This window comes from Triticum dicoccoides, chromosome 7B (genome assembly GCF_002162155.2).
Source record: "Triticum dicoccoides isolate Atlit2015 ecotype Zavitan chromosome 7B, WEW_v2.0, whole genome shotgun sequence".
Taxonomy (NCBI): Eukaryota; Viridiplantae; Streptophyta; class Magnoliopsida; order Poales; family Poaceae; genus Triticum; species Triticum dicoccoides.
This window is the reverse complement of record NC_041393.1, coordinates 432,915,371-432,940,179: the sequence shown is the minus strand read 5'-3', so window position 1 is coordinate 432,940,179 and position 24,809 is coordinate 432,915,371.

The window sequence follows — 24,809 nt, the reverse complement described above, 5'->3', positions numbered from 1 at the left end:
TATTCAACCCGAATAAAATGAAATCTCAAAGGGAAAACTCAATTCATCACAAGATAGAGAGGGGAAAACACCATATGATCCGACTATATTAACAAATCCCGTGATACATCAACACCGTGACATCTCAAGAACACGAGAGAGAGAGAGACAGAGAGATTATGTGAAAGCCTGGTTTTTGCCCTCTTTTCTTTACTTGATTTTCAGTTGAGTTGGTTTTGAATTTGGAGTTTTGAATCATTTCATTTGGACTTAACCACTTGGGTATCCCTTGATTTTCACCCAAGTGTTCCCTCTCCTCCTCAAAACCATCATTCCACCACAGCCTCCACCGCCAAATCCGCCCTCCACCGAGCAAATTATGCGTATGTTTGAGGAACGACGAAACAATGATCTGATAGAAATATTCAGAAGTATTCAAGCAATGGTTGGACAGAATGGAAATCAGCCCGTCCCTCACTCCAAGTTATCCGATTTTCAAAGGACTAAGCCTCCCAGTTTCAGTCAGGCCATTGATCCCTTGGATGCATATGATTGGTTGAGAACTATGGAAAAGAAACTTGAGGTTGCTCGAACTGATGAAGAGGATAAAGTTCCCTTTGTAACACATTATCTGGAAGGCACTGCTGCTATATGGTGGGAAAATGAAAAATCCATAGGGGCTGAGAATGAAGCAATTACATGGTCAAGATTCAAGGAGCAATTCCGGAAATATCACATCCCTGCGGGAATTATGAAGACTAAGCAGCATGAATTTCTCGTGCTCCTCCAAGGAAGTCAGTCAGTGGGAGAATATTTACAGAAATTCAATCACCTATCACGTTACTCTCAATATGACGTGGCCACTGAAGAAAGGAAGATAGACCGATTTCTTGGTGGACTAAACCCGCAACTTCATTGTGCTCTAAGTTTGTTCGATTTTCCAGATTTCGAAACCCTGGTGAACAAGGCTTTTATTGCTGAAAGGGAACATAAGCTTGTGTCAGATATTAAGTCTGCCCATAATGATCACAAGCGCAAGTTTGAGCCCAAGAAGGAAATGCAACCAGTGCAGAAGGTTCGTACCTGGCATCCAACTCCGGTGGCATACCAGCCTAGTTGGCAACAAAATGTTAACAAGACCACCACCCAAGTCAAGAATGACGTGCTCAACCCAGTTATAGAGAATCGCCTGTGCAACAATTCCTGTTACAGTTGCGGACAAACCGGACATTATGCCAAACAGTGTCCCAAGAACAACCGGACCAATGCTACGTTCAAGCCTCAAATCCATTATTTGGAAGCCGTTCCAAGTCAGCACGACGTCACGGGATACGTTCATCACATTTCAGCCGACGAAGCCCAAGAAAATCTCAAAGTCGTCATTGGTATGTTCCCTGTTAATAACATACCTGCAGTAATTTTATTTGACTCTGGGCTTCCCACTCTTTTATTTCTCTGAGTTTTGTTGCCCAAAACAAATTTCCTTGCTTGCTTTTGGGCAAGAACATGCTGGTACAAACCCCGGGATCTCTTATTCAAAGCAATCTTGTCTGCCACAATCTGGAAGTCAGTATCAACGGAATCCGTTTTCCAACGTCTATGATACTTATTGAGTCTGATAAATTGGATGTTATCTTGGGTACGAATTGGCTGACTCAGTACCAAGTATGCATAAATTGTGCGACCCGAGAAGTCAACTTGACCGGACAAGATGGACAAGCTACAAAGTTTATTGCTCGTAGGAGCATACCCTCCAAGGAAATGGTTTTTATAGCAGTGGCAGAAATGGAACTAATTCCGGTGGTCAGTGAGTTTCCTGATGTATTCCCAGAAGAACTGCCAGGCATGCTACCTGATCGAGAGCTTGAGTTTGCAACAGAACTTGTGCCCGGAACCACACCAATACACAAGAAATATTATCGAATGCCGTCATCCGAATTAGTGGAGCTAAAGAAATAGCTTGATGAAATGCTCCAAAAAGGATATATCCGCCCCAGTTCCTCGCCATGGGGATCACCTGCTATTTTTGTGAACAATAAAGATGGCATCCTTCGTATGTGTGTGGACTACCGGCAGTTGAATGATGTCACGATCAAAAACAAATACCCTCTGCCAAGAATTGATGATTTGTTTGATCAGCTCAGTGGAGCCAAGGTATTCTCAAAGATTGATTTGCGGACTGGATATTACCAGCTCAAAATTAAAAAGGAGGATATTCCCAAGACCGTGTTCACCACTCGCTATGGTTTCTATGAATATACCGTCATGTCCTTCAGCCTCACCAACGCCCCCACCTTCTTCATGCATATGATGAATAAAGTATTCATGGATTTCCTTGATAAGTTCGTGGTTGTCTTCATCGATGATATACTTATTTACTCAAGAAATGAAGAAGAGCATAAGGGACACCACCGCGCAGTGTTACAACGACTCCGTGAGCACCAGCTATACGCCAAATTCAGTAAATGCGAGTTTTGGCTCAAACAAGTTGGATTCCTTAGGCATGTGCTATCCACTGAAGGTATAGCCATGGACCCAAGCAAAGTAAAAGATGTGCTCGACTGGTTGGCACCCGCCACCGTATCTCAGATCCGTAGTTTTCTTGGATTAGCCGGATACTACCATCGTTTCATCGAAGGGTTTTCCAAGATTGCTAAGCCCATGACGGAGCTGCTAAAAAGGGATAAGAAGTTTGAATGGACTTCAAATTGTGAGAAAAGTTTCACCGGGTTGAAGAAACGCTTGACAACTACGCCAGTATTAACACTTCCAGATATCTACGGCAGCTTTGACATATACTGTGACGCTTCCCGGCAAGGACTAGGATGCGTACTTATGAAAGATGGTAAGGTAGTAGCTTATGCCTCATAGCAGCTATGACCCCATGAAGGAAATTACCCCACTCATGATTTGGAATTGGCTGCGGTAGTTCATGCTTTAAAATTTTGGAGACACTACCTCATCGGAAAAAGGTCCCAAATTTTTATCGATCACAAAAGTCTCAAATACATATTTACTCAGCCGGATTTAAATCTCCATCAGCGAAGATGGCTGGAGTTGGTCAAGGATTATGATCTTGGAATAAATTACCATCCGGGTAAGGCCAACATGGTTGCCGATGCGCTTAGTCGAAAGTCCATCAGTTTAAACGTCATGTTGGAATCTTTGCCTTCCGAACTTAAAGAAGAGATTGCTCAGCTCAAACTGGTCATCGTTGAGGCTGGCCTTGCCAATATCCTGACGGTTACCCCTACCCTCGAGGAAGAAATCCGTAAGGCCCAGTCAGGTGATGCCGATTTGCAGAAACGCATCAAGTCATCCGATTTCTTGAAGGATCGGTGTGGTACCCTCCGATTCAGGGGACTTTGCGTGCCTAATCAAGCTGACCTGAAGTAGAAAATTTTGTGAGAAGCCCATGAATCCTCGTATTCAATCCACCCTGGAGGTACGAAAATGTATGAAGACCTGCGACAAATATTCTGGTGAGATGGAATGAAGAAAGACATTGCGTATTTCATGGCCTATTGCGACATATGCAACAAAGTTAAGGCAGAACATCAGAAACCAGCCGGACTTCTGTCACATCCCTAGTTCTGGCCTGACCTATGCTTGCTTCCATCTGTGCATCATGTTTAAATTTTTGAAACTTGAACTGAGGAATTTAGAAGCCTCAAAACCCTAAATAAAAGAAGGGCAAAAACCCTAAAATCTCATTCATTGTTCCAAAATGCTCTTCTTAAATGTTTGATAATTTTGGCAAAGGGTTCTGGTCCCAACCAAAATATTGAACATTTTTAAGGACTTAATCTTGGGACTTTGAATTTAAATCATTAGCTATTTGAATTTGAATTATATTCATATAACTAGAATATAATTTCAAATACCCCTGAAATATTTTATGAGCTTTTGGAAAAGTCCATCTAGCAAAATAAAAATATTCAGAGGAGCTTTTGGCATTGTTTGAATTATTTTAAATTCAAAACAGTGGAAAAATAAATTTAAAAATAAAACAAACAGAACAATAAAACAGAGCAGAGAAAACTACCTGGCGCTCACCTGGCAGCCCAGCCGGCCCAGCTCCTATACGGCCCAGCCCATCTGGGCCTCCCCTGTTGTCTTCCTCCCTGCCAGGAGGACAGCACGCGCCCGGCGAGCGCGACCACGCGCCCCGGCCACCTCCTCCCTGCCTGGCTGCCTCCTCCTCCCCCTGGACGTCTCCCGCAATGCCACGGAGACGCCCTCGACCCCCTCGACCGCTATCCCTTCTCTCTGCTCGCTCTAGCTCTCTCCCTCTCTCGATTTGGAGCACCACCGAGAGCCACCGGAGGGCGCCGCCGTCGCATCCATAGCCACCGGCCACCCCTCGCCCTTCCGCTGAGCTCAGGAGCTCCGCCTCGACCCCCTCTTCCTCCCCACCGATCCACGGCCCTCCGGAAGCCTTGCAATCTCGCCGCCATCGTCGTCTTCATCGTCGGCCGCCGCGGATCTCCATTGTCGACCCGTCGCCGTCCGAGCTTCCCCGAACACGCCGAGGCCACCACTGCACTCCACGTGAGCTCCTGGTCATCCTCCCCCTCCCTGTTTTCTCTCTAGCATGCCGTAGCCGCCGCGCCTCTCTCCCCCGACAGCACGCCGCCGCACGAGCTCATCGCCGACGAGGCTCCGGTGGCCATTTGGTCCCGTGCGTGCCTCCGTTGGGTTCGTGAGCTCTCATAGAACGCGTAGGTGCTAACCGTAGATCCTCCCATGCACCGTGTCGTCGTTTTCATCGGCGCCCGAACTCCGGCCGCTGCCACAACCTCGCTTCCGGCGAACTCCGTCCACCCCGCACCTCCTGGTGCCCTTGGCGCATCGATCCGTCGTCCCTGGCGCAACTCCGGCGAGCCACCGCCGCTCTAGGTCGTCGCCGTCGTCCAACCGCCGGCGAATCCGACGTGGCCGTCGTTAGCGGCTAACCCCCCCCCCACACTAACCAACCCCCTAGGCCACTGACTCATGGGCCCCACACCCCTAATTAATCACAGCTTAACTCCTGTTTAGTTTAAATTAATCATAGTGGCCCCACGCTTCGGCGTTGACCTCGCTGACGTGGCCTTTGACCGGTCCCAGATGTCTGTGACTCCAGCCAGCGCTGTGTCACTGACCAGTGGACCCCACTGGTCAGTTTGACCCGGACCAGCCCCTGTTGACTCTGCTGAGGTCAGCATGACGCCATGCTGACGCAATATTCCTTTTCTGGAATTTAGTTTATTTTATAAATAATCAGGAAAATTCCAGAAATAGCTAAAACTTCAATAAATCATAGAAAATTAACCGTAACTCCAAATGAAATAATTTATATATGAAAAATTATCAGACAAATTCAAGGAATCCATCTGTACCATTTTCATGCATGTTTGAACAATGTTTGTCCTCTGTTTTGGACAAAACAAATAAAGGGCATTTAAATAATCATATATGGAGTTGGAATTTGAATCATGTATTCAAACCAACTTCATTTAAATCATAGCTAGGTGCATTAGCCAAAAACACATTCATATTGCCATGCCATAGAATGCATCATATTGTGCATTGCATTGATCGTGTTTCTTCTGTGTTTACCGGTGTTGTTCCCCCTCGGTAGACGTTGTTCCGACGTTGTGATCATTGACACTGATGAAGACTCAATGCTATCTTCAGAAGTGCCAGGCAAGCAAAACCCCCTTGTTCATTCTGATACAATCCTACTCTCTCGCTCCTGCTCTCTTTTACTGCATTAGGACAACAACGATTCAACTGTTACTTGCTGCGGTAGCTGAACCCCTTTATCCTCTGCATGACCTGTCATTGCCACAGTAAATAGATGAAACCCACTAGTATGAGTAGGAGTTGTTTGAGCCATGTTGTGCCTACTCATTCATGTTTGTTGTCATGCCTGCTATTGCTTAGAGTTGAGTCAGGTCTGATTCATCGGGGATGAATCAGAGGTGTGTGAACATGTCCCACTGTGTGTGAGCGAAGTGGTGAACACGATTTGGTAAAGGTAGCGGTGACAGGCCATGTAGGAGTACATGGTAGGTTGTCTCATTGAAGCCGTCCTTAGGAACTGAGTTCTGTGTTTGTGATCCATGATTCAGCTACTACCATACATTGGGCCCTGAAATATGACCCCGCTCGACTTCTTATTCACCCAAGTCCTCTGTCCAGGAGTTGCAAGTAGTTTCTGGTGTTTGTAGTATGCTGGAGGCCGTGGGCAGCGCTGACCGGAGGGGTGGGCTGTGATGCGGTAGGCACGTGGCACGGTGTACCGGGCGCCCGTTTGGTGTCTCGGGAACCCTGTTCACATCGTTTGGGGCTGTGAGCGAAACTCCGGCCGGATCTCCTCATGGATGGAACCCGAATAGGCGATAAACCTGGACAAGAGACTTGAGTGTTTAGGTAGGTCGTGGTCTACACCCACGTCGGCTTTCGCTTGAAGTCTGCCGAGCACATGTCGTGTGCAGACGCTAAGTGGTGGAAACATGTATGAAGAAGTACACCCCTGCAGGGTTAACATCATCTATTCGAATAGCCGTGTCCGCGGTAAAGGACTTCTGGGTTGCTTATATCAGTTCATAGACAAGTGAAAGTGGATACTCTAAAATGCGCAAGATAAGCGTGAGTGCTATGGATGGCGTTCTCGTAGGGCGACGGGAGCGGTTCCATAGTGGTGTATTGGTTGGTGAATATGTGGACTCGTGTGCGCCTCCTCAGAAGAGTTGCTTGCAGTCGTAGTTCAGGATAGCCACCGAGTCAAAGCTGGCTTGCTGAAGTTAAACCCCACCATCCCCTTTGTTGATAATGATGCATATGTAGTTAGTTCTGATGTAAGTCTTGCTGGGTACATTTGTACTCACGTTGCTTAATTTATGTTTTTGCAGAGAGACTTCAGTCTCACTAGTAGTTCCACGTGGACTTCGACGTTTAGCTTGTTACCTCGGCTACGATCTTGTGCCCTCGACAGGATCTGGTAGATAGTCAGGCTTCTCAGCCTTTTTCATTTGTAGATGTCTGTACTCAGACATGTTGAGCTTCCGCTTGTGCTTTGATTTGTATGCTCTGAATGTTGGGTCATGAGACTCATGTTTGTAATATCTCGCTCCTCGGAGCCTATTGAATAAATACTTGAGTCGTAGAGTCATGTTGTGATGCCATGTTGTGTTTGCACATATCGAGCATATTGTGTGTATGTTATTGAAATGCTTGGTATGTGTGGGATCTGACTATCTAGTTGTTTATCTTTAGTAGCCTCTCTTACCAGGAAATGTCTCCTAGTGTTTCCACCGAGCCATGGTAGCTTGCTACTGCTCCGGAACACTTAGGCTGGCCGGCATGTGTCCTTCTTCGTTCCTGTGTCTGTCCCTTCGGGGAAATGTCACGCGATGAATACCGGAGTCCTGTTAGCCCGCTACAGCCCGGTTCACCTGAGTCCTGCTAGCCCAGTGCTACAGCCTGGATTCACTCGCTGATGACCGACACGTTCGATGCTGGGTCATGGATGCATGTCCCTATAAGTTTTGTGCCAATTTGGGTTTACGACTAGCCATGTCAGCCCGGGCTCCTTATCATATGGATGCTAGCGACACTATCATATACGCGTGCCAAAAGGCACAAACGGCCCGGGGCAAAGGTAAGGCGACACCCGTGGGAATACCGTGCGTGAGGCCGCAAAGTGATATGAGGTGTTACATGCTAGATCGATGTGGCATTGAGTCGGGGTCCTGACAGATTTGGTATCAGAGCTTGACTGCCTGTAGGATTACCAAGCCAAACTGGTCGAAGTTGAGTCTAGAAATTCTTTAGTTATATTAGGGAATTGATTGTGGGATGGAACGTAAGGCTCTTTTTATTCCTTATACCTTATGCCCTTCTGATCTGAGTCATCTTATCTTTCCTACGGGGTTAAGGAACTAGGCTTCTCTTCTTTCTATCAGGATCACGTGTTACTAATCCGTAGACCTATAGAACTGTTGGACTTAAGCCTCAGTCCAGTTCCTACTACTTCTGTATGTTAACTGATGATCTCGAAACCTTGATATTGTGCTTCTGAGTGGTTATGCCACCATTTTTGTGATTGTCTCAAATCTTTTTGAGCATTTACAGCCGTTATGTTGTCCGTGTCATCCCAGGTTTCTAAACAATCTGATGCACTTGCAAGTCCTTTCCCTCTGGTTTTTATGTTCCTTTGGGCCAGGTTAATCACACTAATCGGTGAGTTGAGGTACTCTGTTGCCTTGACATATATGTTGGAGTTCTTATTATGACCCTAGGTGTCTTAGGGGGTCATCTAATAATTTAGCCAGAACTTGTGTTCCAGTGTGATGATTCTGGCCTTTCTTCTCGAAAGCATCCCGTGATGCCACTTAGTAGTAGGTATTCTACTTTTGGGTTTTTGAACCCGAGATTCACTCTACTTAATTCATGTTGATAGTGTTTGCTAGTTCCTTTAGGATATTAGTAACTTTGCGATAGTCCTCGAAGTTCGTGGTATTTCCTTCTTCCAAATACTATGAACCACTTTATGGCAGAAGTTTGTTGGATCAGAAGATCACAACAAGAGTGCTCTTGATGAGTTCTCCATTCCACATTGTGAATTTGCATGTCCTTCCTTTTCAGCATGGGTTATCCGGAAGAAATATGCTGAATTTGTTCGGCATACTAATCCATGTATCCACAACTCAGAAAATTGTACGTTCCATTGAGTTGTCCCTCTTTAGTTGTATTCCAGTATTCATCTATCCGTTGATAGTCAAGAGTAATTGTGCATTCGTGTTATTGATGCTTACTATTCTTGTGGTCCGTCGAGCCATTCTATTATGGAATGACTAGGAGAAACAAACTCCAGTACCTCATCCATATCCAGGATCAGGTCAAAGAAGTTGTGCTCCGCAGATCAAATTGCTAATCCAGCTTTTGTTCTGCTCTACCTTGGAGTATTACCATCTTTATATCAGGATTGTTATAGGAATTGCACACCATCCTATGAACTCTTGGTACAGTGATACTTCTTGCCATCATTGTTCATTCCTCGGTTCCTATGTTATTGTAACCGGAACGCCGACAAGTGAATCGTGATGTGTGAAATCTATACTCCTAGCAACTCTATTGTTTGGTAGTTAATGGACAATAATTTCATTCTTAGTGTGTTGGTTCTTGAATCATCATTCTAAGACTGATTGTGCTACCTCCTCCTTATTTCCTGGTGCACTCTTCGATCAATGAGTTAGGATTTTGGCAATCCCTCGCTCTTTTGATCATATCGCCTTGCCCTGAAAAGCAAGATTGTTCTCGAGCTTAGTAACATATCGGTGGTTCGTGATTTTCCATATATCTTCTCGGAAGTATTACCAGGTTGTCACCTGACCACTATGTTGAGTTCGTGATCAAGTTGGTTTATTCCTGTAAACCACCCCTTCTCCAAGAATCCGTGTTGGATACCTCTGAGCTAGATGGTTAAGCTGAACAGCAACTTGGAGAGTTGGAAGATAAAAGCTTACCTAAATTAGTTCGTTTCAAAGAGATATCCTGGTGTTGGTGTGTTAGTTGAAGAAAGATGATATCTTCATCGATTGGTCCCTGTGATCAGTTATTGGACCTATTGTCTTATAAAACTTTGATTTAAGTATGGGCTATCGTCAAATCAAATCAGAACCAACGATGTTCGTAATGTTGTCTTACTCGTGGCTATCCCTCGAGCATACACCATTCAATCTTTTGGTCTGACCAATACTATCACCTTGTTCACATGATGGTGGAAGTCCAGTGATATGGAAATTCCGATGAGTTGCTGTTGAGCCTATCAGCAGCATTTTGTCTCCCCAATGATTCATGTTGAACATCAACCTAGTGTTGGAAACTTTGTAAGCAATGCTTTAGTGTTCCGTTCATGAAGCCTATGCTTGGATGGAAGAAGTGACTTCCTCTAATTCATGTGCATTTGGTGCAAGTTGCCGCCGTGGGTTGAGAAAGGTTTGTTTTGTTTCCTCTGGAATCGTCCCAAGTCAGTCATGCATGTGCAAAGTATACTATGGTTTGGTAGATTAATTACCTCCACTCCATATGTATTCCGTAGCACCCCAAGCCACTAATTGATTTGTTCAAGGAGAAGGAGTTCCTTCATAAGAGCTAATCCGGACTTATGAAAGAACTTCGATATCCTCAATGATGGTTCCCTACCAGAACTCGGTAGTGTTTTATTGTAAGACTACCATGTGATCATGTTTGCCTGGAACAGCGTGTTCACACGTGCGTAGCAGAACCAGCTCATGCTTTGGAGCTTGCTATCGTAGTTCATTCCCCGAGAATCTCGCAACGTCATCTCGTCGATTTGTGTTGCAAACTTTCATTTTTCTTCCTAGACTCGATGAGTCTGGAATATCCTCACACCAACCAGATCTGAATCTCAGGCAGATATGATGGTTGGAACATTTCCCAAGAACTATAATATTGGCCCCTCGATAACCGGTAAGGTGGATGTCGTGGCCAACACACCCAGCCGGAAGACCCATTATTGTAGTATCTTGATTGAGGAAGTTGGCCACCTCCCCATAAGGATTTCGCAGGATTTACCTCCGTAGTTATTCCTTATGGATTCTTGTGCTCCCGAAGTCCGACCTTTTACTTGATGTTCTAGATATCAAACCATAATTATCTATGGATTAAGCTAGCACATCAAGGAGAACATTAGAAGCGGAGTGCTAAATGTCTCTCGGTCGATCATCCAGATTTTGTTTCCTTGGCCTCGCTAAGGTGAAATATGAGAAGGTGTTATCTTCCTTTGCATCTGCATCCTCCACCGGTATTCATCATGGTAGTAAGTTGTGTTGCCAGAATCCTTGACACGGATATTGGAAAAACCTTGATAAATATGGAAATGCTCAAGTTCTTGAGAGCACGCGCAAGTGCTAGGTTTGATCGTCGGCATTAACTGTATAGTGCTCTCAGTTTCCTCGGCAATGCTATGACCTTTTCAAACAGTGAATTCACTCTCTGTTGTTGGATTCTTCCCTAGTTACCAGAATCATTCCCAGCATTTGCATTTTGTTCCCAGCTTGCACCGCCAATGTGCCATTCTACCACGGGTCTCTTCCATTTCCGGTGGTAAGCAAATTCATCCATTACGTTGTCTTCAACAAGGTAATCCACATCATCCAAGTCCGAGTATGCCATTCTACTGACCCCCTCCAAACGATCGCTCGAGAATTGCCTTAGGCTGGTTTAAAGAGTTTCAATGATCTCTGAATCAAAGGTAATTCTTTTTGCCACTTAAGGGGATATATCTATGAGTCATGGTTCCTAAGGTGTCTCGTTGTGGTATCATGGCAACTCAACTCCTCGCTACGTTGACAATCGTTTACCACCTTTTTAAGTGTGAAATTGTTGTCTACCTAGTGAACCTTCGTCATCTGCTTCACTCCATTCCTATGGATGTGTGCTTCGTCTCTCAGCTCGAGAGATGTTGCTATGTCTCATTCCGAGAGTTAATCCTGAGTTGTTCGACTTTCGAGAAGATTGATCCTTCTAGAGTTCCCTTCTCCTCTCGTTGTCATGTTAGTTGGAGTTCTCGGAGCAAGACATCAAGACAATGATGGTGATCGAATCAATGTTCTTATGAAGGGCAACCTGGATCGTGAAGATTGTGTTAGTTTGCATTTCCCCTTCATCTTACCCTACGCTTGAATCTCGGGACGAGATTCTTGTTTAGTGGGGGTGAGTTGTCACATCCCTAGTTCTGGCCTGACCTATGCTTGCTTCCATCTGTGCATCATGTTTAAATTTTTGAAACTTGAACTGAGGAATTTAGAAGCCTCAAAACCCTAAATAAAAGAAGGGCAAAAACCCTAAAATCTCATTCATTGTTCCAAAATGCTCTTCTTAAATGTTTGATAATTTTGGCAAAGGGTTCTGGTCCCAACCAAAATATTGAACATTTTTAAGGACTTAATCTTGGGACTTTGAATTTAAATCATTAGCTATTTGAATTTGAATTATATTCATATAACTAGAATATAATTTCAAATACCCCTGAAATATTTTATGAGCTTTTGGAAAAGTCCATCTAGCACAATAAAAATATTCAGAGGAGCTTTTGGCATTGTTTGAATTATTTTAAATTCAAAATAGTGGCAAAATAAATTTAAAAATAAAACAAACAGAACAATAAAACAGAGCAGAGAAAACTACCTGGCGCTCACCTGGCAGCCCAGCCGGCCCGGCTCCTATGCGGCCCAGCCCATCTGGGCCTCCCCTGTCGTCTTCCTCCCTACCAGGAGGACGGGCACGCGCCCGGCGCGCGCGGCCACGCGCCCCGGCCACCTCCTCCCTGCCTGGCTTCCTCCTCCTCCCCCTGGACGTCTCCCGCAACGCCACGGAGACGCCCTCGACCCCCTTGACCGCTATCCCTTCTCTCTACTCGCTCTAGCTCTCTCCCTCTCTCAATTTGGAGCACCACCGAGAGCCACCGGAGGGCGCCGCCGTCGCATCCATAGCCACCGGCCACCCCTCGCCCTTCCGCTGAGCTCAGGAGCTCCGCCTCGACCCCCTCTTCCTCCCCACCGATCCACGGCCCTCCGGAAGCCTTGCAACGTCGCCGCCATCGTCGTCTTCATCGTCGGCCGCCGCGGATCTCCATCGTCGACCCGTCGCCGTTCGAGCTTCCCCGAACACGCCGAGGCCACCACTGCACTCCACGTGAGCTCCTGATCATCCTCCCCCTCTCTGTTTTCTCTCTAGCATGCCGTAGCCGCCGCGCCTCTCTCCCCCGACAGCAGGCCGCCGCACGAGCTCATCGCCGACGAGGCTCCGGTGGCCATTTGGTCCCGTGCGTGCCTCCGTTGGGTTCGTGAGCTCTCATAGAACGCGTAGGTGCTAACCGTAGATCCTCCCGTGCACCGTGTCGTCGTTTTCATCGGTGCCCGAACTCCGGCCGCCGCCACAACCTCGCTTCCGGCGAACTCCGTCCACCCCGCACCCTTCCGTTGGTTCCGATGGATGCGCGCGGCCACGGGCCACCTCCTGGTGCCCTTGGCGCGTCGATCCGTCGTCCCTGGCGCAACTCCGGCGAGCCACCGCCGCTCTGGGTCGTCGTCGTCGTCCAACCGCCGGCGAATCCGATGTGGCCGTCGTTAGCGGCTAACCCCCCCACACTAACCAACCCCCTAGGCCACTGACTCATGGGCCCCACGCCCCTAATTAATCACAGCTTAACTCCTGTTTAGTTTAAATTAATCACAGTGGCCCCACGCGTCGGCGTTGACCTCGCTGACGTGGCCTTTGACCGGCCCCACATGTCTGTGACTCCAGCCAGCGCTGTGTCACTGACCAGTGGACCCCACTGGTCAGTTTGACCCGGACCAGCCCCTGTTGACTCTGCTGAGGTCAGCATGACGCCATGCTGATGCAATATTCCTTTTCTGGAATTTAGTTTATTTTATAAATAATCAGGAAAATTCCAGAAATAGCTAAAACTTCAATAAATCATAGTAAGTTAACCGTAACTCCAAATGAAATAATTTATATATGAAAAATTATCAGAAAAATTCAAGGAATCCATCTGTACCATTTTCATGCATGTTTGAACAATGTTTGTCCTCTGTTTTGGACAAAACAAATAAAGGGCATTTAAATAATCATATATGGAGTTGGAATTTGAATCATGTATTCAAACCAACTTCATTTAAATCATAGCTAGGTGCATTAGCCCAAAACACATTCATATTGCCATGTCATAGCATGCATCATATTGTGCATTGCATTGATCGTGTTTCTTCTGTGTTTACCGGTGTTGTTCCCCCTCGGTAGACGTTGTTCCGATGTTGTGATCATTGACACTGATGAAGACTCAATGCTATCTTCAGAAGTGCCAGGCAAGCAAAACCCCCTTGTTCATTCCGATACAATCCTACTCTCTCGCTCCTGCTCTCTTTTACTGCATTAGGACAACAACGATTCAACTGTTACTTGCTGCGGTAGCTGAACCCCTTTATCCTCTGCATGACCTGTCATTGCCACAGTAAATAGATGAAACCCACTAGTATGAGTAGGAGTTGTTTGAGCCATGTTGTGCCTACTCATTCATGTTTGTTTGTCATGCCTGCTATTGCTTAGAGTTGAGTCAGGTCTGATTCATCGGGGATGAATCAGAGGTGTGTGAACATGTCCCACTGTGTGTGAGCGAAGTGGTGAACACGATTTGGTAAAGGTAGCGGTGAGAGGCCATGTAGGAGTACATGGTGGGTTGTCTCATTGAAGCCGTCCTTAGGAACTGAGTTCTGTGTTGTGATCCATGATTCAGCTACTACCATACATTGGGCCCTGAAATATGACCCCGCTCGACTTCTTATTCACCCAAGTCCTCTGTCTAGGAGTTGCAAGTAGTTTCTGGTGTTTGTAGTATGCTGGAGGCCGTGGGCAGCGCTGACCGGAGGGGTGGGCTGTGATGCGGTAGGCACGTGGCACGGTGTACCGGGCGCCCGTTTGGTGTCTCGGGAACCCTGTTCACATCGTTTGGGGCTGTGAGCGAAACTCCGGCCGGATCTCCTCATGGATGGAACCCGAATAGGCGATAAACCTGGACTAGAGACTTGAGTGTTTAGGTAGGTCGTGGTCTACACCCATGTCGGCTTTCGCTTGAAGTCTGCCGAGCACATGTCGTGTGCAGACGCTAAGTGGTGGAAACATGTATGAAGAAGTACACCCCTGCAGGGTTAACATCATCTATTCGAATAGTCGTGTCCGCGGTAAAGGACTTCTGGGTTGCTTATATCAGTTCATAGACAAGTGAAAGTGGATACTCTAAAATGCGCAAGATAAGCGTGAGTGCTATGGATGGCGTTCTCGTAGGGCGACGGGAGCGGTTCCATAGTGGTGTATTGGTTGGTGAATATGTGGACTCGTGTGCGCCTCCTCAGAAGAGTTGCTTGCAGTCGTAGTTCAGGATAGCCACCGAGTCAAAGCTGGCTTGCTGCAGTTAAACCCCACCATCCCCTTTGTTGATAATGATGCATATGTAGTTAGTTCTGATGTAAGTCTTGCTGGGTACATTTGTACTCACGTTGCTTAATTTATGTTTTTGCAGAGAGACTTTAGTCTCACTTGTAGTTCCACGTGGACTTCGATGTTTAGCTTGTTACCTCAGCTACGATCTTGTGCCCTCGGCAGGATCTGGTAGATAGTCAGGCTTCTCAGCCTTTTTCATTTGTAGATGTATGTACTCAGACATGTTGAGCTTCCGCTTGTGCTTTGATTTGTATGCTCTGAATGTTGGGTCATGACACTCATGTTTGTAATATCTCGCTCCTCGGAGCCTATTGAATAAATACTTGAGTCGTAGAGTCATGTTGTGATGTCATGTTGTGTTTGCACATATCGAGCATATTGTGTGTATGTTATTGAAATGCTTGGTATGTGTGGGATCTGACTATCTAGTTGTTTATCTTTAGTAGCCTCTCTTACCGGGAAATGTCTCCTAGTGTTTCCACCGAGCCATGGTAGCTTGCTACTGCTCGGGAACACTTAGGCTGGCCGGCATGTGTCCTTCTTCGTTCCTGTGTCTGTCCCTTCGGGGAAATGTCACGCGATGAATACCGGAGTCCTGTTAGCCCGCTACAGCCTGGTTCACCGGAGTCCTGCTAGCCCAGTGCTACAGCCTGGATTCACTCGCTGATGACCGACACGTTCGATGCTGGGTCATGGATGCCTGTCCCTGTAAGTTTTGTGCCACTTTGGGTTTACGACTAGCCATGTCAGCCCGGGCTCCTTATCATATGGATGCTAGCGACACTATCATATACGTGTGCCAAAAGGCGCAAACGGCCCCGGGCAAAGGTAAGGCGACACCCGTGGGAATACCGTGCGTGAGGCCGCAAAGTGATATGAGGTGTTACATGCTAGATCGATGTGGCATTGAGTCGGGGTCCTGACAACTTCTCCAACCACTGCCCGTGTCACAATGGAAATGGGACGATGTCAGGACTACCTAGGACCTGACGAGGCAATAATGCGATCTGGGTCATAGTGGATACATTAACCAAGGTGGCCCACTTCCTCCCAGTCAAAACCTCATACCGAGCAGATGAGCTTGCACGACTGTACGTATCCAGGATTGTCAGTTTGCATGGAGTTCCCCGAACCATCACTTCTGACCGAGGTTCACTTTTCACCTCTGCTTTTTGGTCCCGTCTCCATCAGGCCCTCGAGACGAAATTGAAATTCAGTACCGCTTATCATCCTCAGACGGATGGGCAAACAGAAAGAGTAAATCAGATACTCGAAGATATGCTCCGAGCCTGTGTTTTGGCCCAAGGAACCCAATGGGAAGATTGCTTGCCATACGCCGAGTTCTCGTATAACAATGGGTTCCAGACCGGTTTAAAGATGTCACCATATGAAGCATTGTATGGCCGTAAGTGCCGCACTCCATTAAATTGGTCTCAAACTGGAGATAGCCGTATTTTCGGAACAGATCTCATGCTAGAAGCCGAAAAGCAAGTCAAGGACATCTGAGACAGATTACAATTGGCCAAATCGCGACAAAAAAGTTATTACGATGCAAAGCACCGACAGATCAGTTTTGAACACGGAGAACATGTCTACCTTCGAGTCACGCCCATGAAAGAAATAAAAAGGTTCCAAACCCGTGGAAAATTGGCACCCAGGTTTATTGGCCCATTTCCCGTTATGACGCGAGTAGGTGCTGTGGAATATCAGTTGGAATTGCCCCCTGAGCTGTCAGACGTGCACAACGTGTTCCACGTTTCACAACTGCGACAATGCATCTCACCACCCGAGAAAAAGACTGAGTTGGCAGAGATAGAGCTAGCAAAAGACTTGACCTACGAAGAGAGGCCAGTGAAATTTTGGATCAGATGGAAAGGGTCACTCGCAGTAAGTCACGAAAGTTTTACAAGGTCCAATGGATGCATCATACCGAGTCAGAATTAACCTGGGAATCAGAAGAATTTCTAAGGGCATGTTATCTAGAATGATTTTCCCAAGCAACCGAATCTCGAGGACGAGATTCATTCTAAGTGGGGGAGGTTTGTGACAGCCTGGTTTTTGCCCTCTTTTATTTGCTTGATTTTCAGTTGAGTTGGTTTTGAATTTGGAGTTTTGAATCATTTCATTTGGACTTAACCACTTGGGTATCCCTTGATTTTCACCCAAGTGTTCCCTCTCCTCCTCAAAACCATCATTTCACCCCTGGCCAACCCAACAATATTGCTTGGAATATTTTTCTTAAATGAAAAATATTCATTTTGGCATCCAAAACCCTAGCTAACTCATTGAGCTCCATAGCAACCCTAATTTTTCTTGCCCCAAAAATCCTGAGAAAAATCCCAATTATTCTTTGGACCCTAGGGCACATTTATGAGCAAAAATATTTCATCACTCTTTGAAATATTTTGGCTACAGAAAATAAAATCACTTATGGGCTGAAATGGTAGTTTCTACAGCAACTACCTTTTTACTAGCTCCATTGTAGTTGGTTTTGCCTGAGCTTATTTACCGTAGTAAGAGACAGTAAAACCCCAAAGCTCAGCCCTTGAATCCCTATGGTTTGACCACAGTAACTCCCCAAAGTTTCTGTCCAGTAACTTAACAACATCACCATTTTACTTCTACTACATCTGGAACCAAACCAAGCCATGGTAATATCTCAGTTTACTAAGGACTACACGCCAGACATCCTTGTTAGTGCATAGGTGGCCTGATGTCACGGTCCACGCAGTGACTGCATTCATCTGAGCATGCTGGCATGCCAAACGCGCGCTCTGTGTGTCGCCAACGCCTCTGTTGGGCGCGTGCTCGCTGCTCGGCCGGCCAGAGCGTACCACCCCTCGCCACCATCCCCGTGTCCACCTCCATAACTCCACCCTACCGCTCGCCGACGCCGGAGCTCGCCGCAGCGAGCACGGGCACGGTCCGGCCAATGGCACAATGCGCGTGCACTGTGTTCGTCTCTTTCCCCCTCGCTCCTATGCTCGTCCGCGCACGTGTACAGTGGATGTGTGACCTCCGTCGCCTTCTCCATAGCTCTCCAGCACCATTCGTCGCCGGGCGCCGGGGACAGGTGTCCTCCGGCGAAGCCCGAGCCCTCCTCGCCACCCCGCCTATAAAAGCCGCCCTCTGCAGCCTCCTGGAGCATCTCAAACCACTCCCACTCCCTCCTAGAGCCATTAGAAGCCGCAGCCCGGCCGGGCAGGCCGCGGGCTGCCGTCGCAGAGCCGAGCTCGCCGGCGATCCCCTCTGGATCGTTCCCGCAGCTCCGGCCCCTCCCAAGCCAAGGTGACCCCGCGAGGGCCTCCGCCTCTCCTCCGTGAAGCCAACCCACCTAGCTAGAGCCCCTGGAGCCGCCCCAAGCTGCCGTCTTCTTCAACTCCGGCAACCTCCACCCTCTGTCGCCGCTGGAGAGGTCAAATCTGATGCTGTCCGGCCACCGTTAGCTACGCTATGGGTACGGGCAGGAATGCCATCGTCTTCTCCGTTGATCCCTCCCTCTCGTTCGCCTCCAAGAAGTCTCACCGCTAGCGTAAGCTCCGGCGAATCGCCGTTCCCCTCTGTTTCCCTCTCCCCTCCCTCCGGCCTGACTAGCGGGGCCCGCTAGTCAGCCACTCATTACGCGCATGAAGCAGTATGAGTGGTGGCGCCCCGGGAGCTTACGCTTTCGACGTCACCCCCCTCTGTTTATTATTTCAAATTCATTTAAATTCCAGGAAACTTCAGTTGGCCATAACTTTTTATCTACAAGTCCAAATGCAGTGATTCTTTTTGCATTGTGTTCTGTGTCCAAAAATCTAACAGCACCCAAAATATGGGATTTTTCCTTGCTGTCTAGATTTTCTGGCAATTTTCAGAAGGTTTCTTGGTATTTTCTTTTTGTGGTTTTGAATATTTTCAGCAGAGCCAGCTTGTCTTGAGGATCACCAGGAGCTTTGTGAACCTCGTCAGTACTAAGGCAAGCCACAGTCACATTTTCATGGTGCCACTTCAATATTTATGATTTTCATACTTGAACTTATGAATATTGATGCATTTAAATTAGTTATATAAGAATTATATTCTGTTAAATGCTTGTTATGTTAAAATACTTGAACTTCAGAATGTTTGAAGTAAATTTTGTTGGCAAGATAAGGAGAACTTAGTTGCAAGTAATAAACACATGATATGTTCATAGAATTTGATGATTAGTTTAATTATTATTTTGCATAAAGAAAAATGATGAGAATGCTAGAAATGGTTATGGTATAAGTAAAGTGTGATTTTAACCAGAATGGTAGCATGTGTTGATGATGGCTCCGTAGGAGCGTGGTATATGTAGTTATTTGCATGGTTATGTGATGCATAGTATGGCATTATGACACCGGTTATTTTCACATTAAGTTGAACTTGATTAATAACTCAACTTGAATATGTTGTTGACCGGGTCATGGTGCCGCTGAAACGAATCTTTCCCAGTGCAACCACATTTGCCGATATGGGACGGCCTTAATGCGTTTCATTGTCGTGCCTCTGGTCAGTGCCTCCATTTAGGGAAGGTTATGGGCGTGCTGTACCCTGGCCCGGTAGGCAAGCATAACCTTGTGAGCCCGTTGTTAAGTTAATTTTGGTACCGGGTCCCAGAGTGGATCGTGGCCACGACGGTGGTCGAGGTGTCTGGAGGTAGACACGGGGCCACCCAGGACTAGCCCGTTGGGGTCTGAGTCGGTAGGGCCGGGAGAGTGTCATGACAGTGAAATGGTTTTGTCGGAACGCTGTTGGTCCACCCGAATGGGAGTGCGAGGCCATGGGTTCTGCAGTGTGGGTACAGTGTACTAACCTCTGCAGAGTGTTTTTAATCTATCGATGGCCGAGTCCACGGTTACGGACACGCTCGAAAGTAGGGTACACCATGGGTCAACACTTAATAATATATGCACACTAAATTGCACTAAAGGATGGCAGTGAGGCCATCATGTTGAGTTGGCCATGTATTGGTCGGGTTGTGATCGCTGTATGGATCACGGGCCATGAGTTGGTCGGGTTGTGATCGCCGTAAGGATCACGGCCACGAGTTGGTCGGGTTGTGATCGCCGTAAGGATCACGGGCCACGAGTTGGTCGGGTTGTGATCGCCGTACGGATCATGAGTGTGTTTTTGGTATTATCATGTTTATTGGTCACATCTGGTAAGCAAGTCGGGAGAATGAGTACCAGTTGAGCATACTCACAACATGTTGGATATTTGGTTGCATTGTTGCTTAATTGGATAAATATCGTGATATTGTCTATCATCATGTTTATGCTTATTGTGAGCTTGCAAGTACATTCAATGTACTAACCTGGCGTGTCATGCCAGATTTCAGGAAAGTCCCGTTGGAAAGGAGTGTTGTCCGAGTCTAGACCGTGTCCACATCAGTGTCCTTGTGCTATGGAGTCCCGCTACGACGTTGTTTCGTTGCCGAGTAGTTGTCATGATCTAGGCCCCTTTATGTTCACTAAATAATGTACATATTGTTCAGCCGCACCGTGTGTGCCACTTGGCCTCGCTAACTGTTGTAATATAAACTATGCTCCGCTAGCATGAATAAAGCGGTTTTTTTTCTGTACCATGTTCTTGTGTGTTGCCAGAAGACAAGGTCTCTGGGCTGGCAATGCAAGGTAAACCGGTCACTCTGAGCCGGGGTGCCACAGATTAAACACATAGTTACTGGTACAAACCCTCAGCCCTAAGGGTGGACTACTCCCTCCTCATTGTGGTGGCCGCCGGGATGATGAAGATGGCCACCGGTGATGATTTCCCCCTCTGCCAAAGTGCCGGAACGGGGTCCCGATTGGTTTTCGGTGGCTGCAGAGGCTTGCGGCGGCGGAACTTCCGATCTAGGGTAACCCTGAGGGTTTTTCGAATATTTGGTGATTTATAGGGCAAAGAGGGGGTGCGGGAGGCCACAAGGTGGGCACAACCCACCTGGGCGCGCCTGGGCCCTGGTGGGTTGTGCCCCCTCTTGGCACCCCAAGTGTTTATCTGGCCCACTGGATGTCTTCTGGTCCATAAAAAATCCACAAAAAGTTTTGCGGTGTTTGGACTCCGTTTGATATTGATTTCATGCAATGTAAAAAACAAGCAAAAAAATAGCAACTGGCACTGGGCACTAGGTCAATAGGTTAGTCCCAAAAAATGATATAAAGTTGCTATAAAATGATTGTGAAACATCCAAGAATGATAATATACTAGCATGAATAGTTCATAAATTATAGATACATTGATGACGTATCAGGGAGTTGATACATCCATTTTGCACCATGTTTTCCTACTATTATTTATAATGTTTTTATGCATAATGCTGTTGGAGTAATTCTAATGCCTTTTCTCTCATAATATGCAAGGTTCACACAAAGAGGGAGAATGCCGGCAGCTAGAATCCTGGAACTAAAGAAGCTACTTCAAAGTTACCTATTCGACACCTCCAAATGAGTTGAAAATTTATGGAAAATTATTTTGGAATATATTAAAAATACTAGAGCAAATAACTACTAGAGGGGGCCACTAGTGAGCACAAGACACCAGGGCGCGCCCAGGTGGGTTGTGCTCAGCCCAACCCACCTCCGGTGCCCATCTTCTGGTAGATAGGTCATTTTGACCTAGAAAAAAAAATCAAGAGAGGACTTTCGGGATGAAGTGCCACCATCTCGAGGCGGAACTTGGGCAGGAGCAATTTTGCTCTTCCATGGAGCAATTATGCCAGGGGAACTACCCTCCCGGAGGGGGAAATCGAATCCATCTTCAACACTAACAACCCTCTCATCTTTGGGAGGACAATCTCCATTAACATGTTCAACGGCACCATCTCCTCTCAAACCCTAGTTCATCTCTTGTGTTCAATCTTTCTATCGGAACCTCAGATTGGTACATGTGGGTGACTAATAGTGTTGATTACATCTTGTAGTTGATTTATTTTGTGGAAGATTGTATGTTCAGATCCATTATGCCATTTAATACCCCCTCTGATCTTGAGTATGATTATCATTTGTGAGTAGTTACTTTTGTTCTGAGGTCATGGGAGAAGTCATGTTGCAAGTAATCATGTGAACTTGATAGTGTTCGATATTTTGATGATATGTGTGTTGTGATTCCATTAGTGGTGTCATGTGAATGTCGACTACATGGCACTTCACCATATTTGGGCCTAAGGAAATGCATTGTGGAGTAGTTATTAGATGATGGGTTGCTAGAGTGACAGAAGCTTAAACCCTAGTTTATGCGCTACTTTGTAAGGGAACGATTTGGATCCAAAAGTTTAGTGCTATGGTTAGATTTTATCTTAATACTTTCCTCGTAGTTGCGGATGCTTGCGAGGGGGTTAATCATAAGTAGGAGGTTTGTTCAAGTAAGAACAGCACCTAAGCACCGGTCCACCCACATATCAAATTATCAAAGTAGCGAACACAAATCAAACCAACATGATGAAAGTGACATGGTGAAATTCCCGTGTACCCTCAAGAACACTTTGCTTATCATAAGAGACTATTTTGACATGTCCTTTGTGAAAGGTTCGGGAAGAGGTGTCTAGAGGGGGTGACTAGACCCTCAACAAGCAAAAGTAGCAGATTTTAAATTCTTCATGTTGAGGTGGAGTTTTAGCACAAGTTTAAGCATTCACAATACATTTCAAGCAAGCATGGCAAGAGTATATGATCAGCGGAAAGTAAAGCATGCAAGTTGCAAGAAAGTAAAGGGATGGGATTGGAGTGTTCAAACGCAATTGGAGACACGGAGATTTTTGGCATGGTTCCGATAGGTGGTGCTATCATACGTCCACGTTGGTGGAGACTTCAACCCATGAAGGGTAACGGTTGCGCGAGTTCACGGAGCGCTCCACCCATGAAGGGTCTATGAATAAGCAACCTTGTCTATCCCACCATGCCATCGCCCACGAAGGACTTGCCTCACTTGGGTAGATCTTCAAGAAGTAGGCAATCTCCTTGCCCTTACAAACTCCTTGGTTCAACTCCACAATCTTGTCGGAGGCTCCCAAGTGACACCTAACCAATCTAGGAGACACCACTCTCCAAAAGGTAATAGATGGTGTGTTGATGATGAACTCCTTGCTCTTGTGCTTCAAATGATAGTCTCCCCAACACTCAACTCTATCTCACAGATTTGGCTATGGTGGAAAGATGATTTGAGTGGAAAGCAACTTGGGGAAGGCTAGAGATCAAGATTTTTGTGGTTGGATTGGAATGTTTTGGTATCAATACATGAGTAGGTGGTTCCCTCTCAGAAAATGGGTAGTGGAAGTGTAGGCACGTTCTGATGGCTCTCTCTTGAATAGAGAGGTGGGTGGAGGGGTATATATAGCCTCGACACAAAATCGAACCGCTACACACATTTTACCCAACTCGGTCAGACCTAATAGATGAACTCGGTGAGACCGATTCAGTTCAATATGTGAACATTGGGATATTCGGTGGGACTGACATGATCAACTTGGTGGGACCGATAAGCTAGGGCTAGGGCAAAACCTCATATCGGTGTGACAGATTGCACGAACTCGGTGAGAGCGATTTCAGCAATGAGCAAATGGGAAGTTGGTCAGGCAATCTTAGTGTGACCGGTTGCACATTTCGGTGAGACCGAAATAATTGCAACAGGCAACAGAGAGTTTGCAAGGCCATCTCGGTGAGACCAAGATCCCTATCGGTGAGACCAAACTGATTAGGGTTTCCGGCAGTGGCTATGTCAAGGAACTCAGTGGCGCTGGATAGATCAAATTTGGTGGGGCCGAGTTTGACTTTTGGTTTTGGACATATATGGAATTGATAAAGTGGTTGAGGGCTTTGTAGCATATCACTAAGCACTTTGATAGTATTGGCTTTTCCTATGGACTCAATGTGATATTGGATCACTAAAATAGGAATGAAGACTCTTGAGCTTTTGCCAATGTTTGTCCTTGGCATCTTGAAGGGGTTCCACATCCTCTTGTCCATGCCACGCCATTGTTGAACTTTCTGAAATATACTAGATAAATATATTAGTCCAACAAGATATATGTTGACATTAATTACCAAAATCACCAAAGGAATCACTTGAGCTTTCAATCCCCCCATTTTTGGTAATTGATGACAACATACATCAAAGCTTTAAGATAAGGATATGAAGAGTAATAAATAAAGCTTTGGAAAGATATCTAACATGCATTTGCTCCCCCTACATGTATGCAATCATGTAAAGGTAGAATATGAGATCATGTGAATGCATAGGCATGTCAGGGCAAGCAATGAGCTACATGTATCTTGTCTATATGCATCAGAGTAAATGATGTAGATAAATTAAGTGTACCTTCATGTTCATGAGTCCTTCTTGCAAACAATATGTACATCAGCAAGAGATCATCATGTACATGAGTGTGATGTATATACTTACCTTGTGGTCTTGAGCTGGCTTTGGAAGAGATGAACTTTAGAAAACAGGGTTAGATAATACAAGGACTCTACTAGTCAAAGAAAGTTCAGGAAACCACAAAAGTACCAGACTGGGATGACATGTAGTGAGTGAGTACTTAGTACTCTATTTGGATGTAGACATGTCCCCAAAGATTAACTATATGCAATGAATTCCAAAGATTTTCTTCCCTTAGATATGAACTCTTTATCCCCCAGAATCTGATATTGGATAATGGGAGAAGGTAGGGTAAGAGAAAATCAGAGCAAAGAAAAATCAGAGCCAAGCAAACATAAGATACACTAACATGTCTTTCCCCTCTTAAAGACATGTGACATCTCTCCTCTATTGTTAATAAGCATCTGGAGAAGCTAAGATGTGCTTTCTCTCTTATG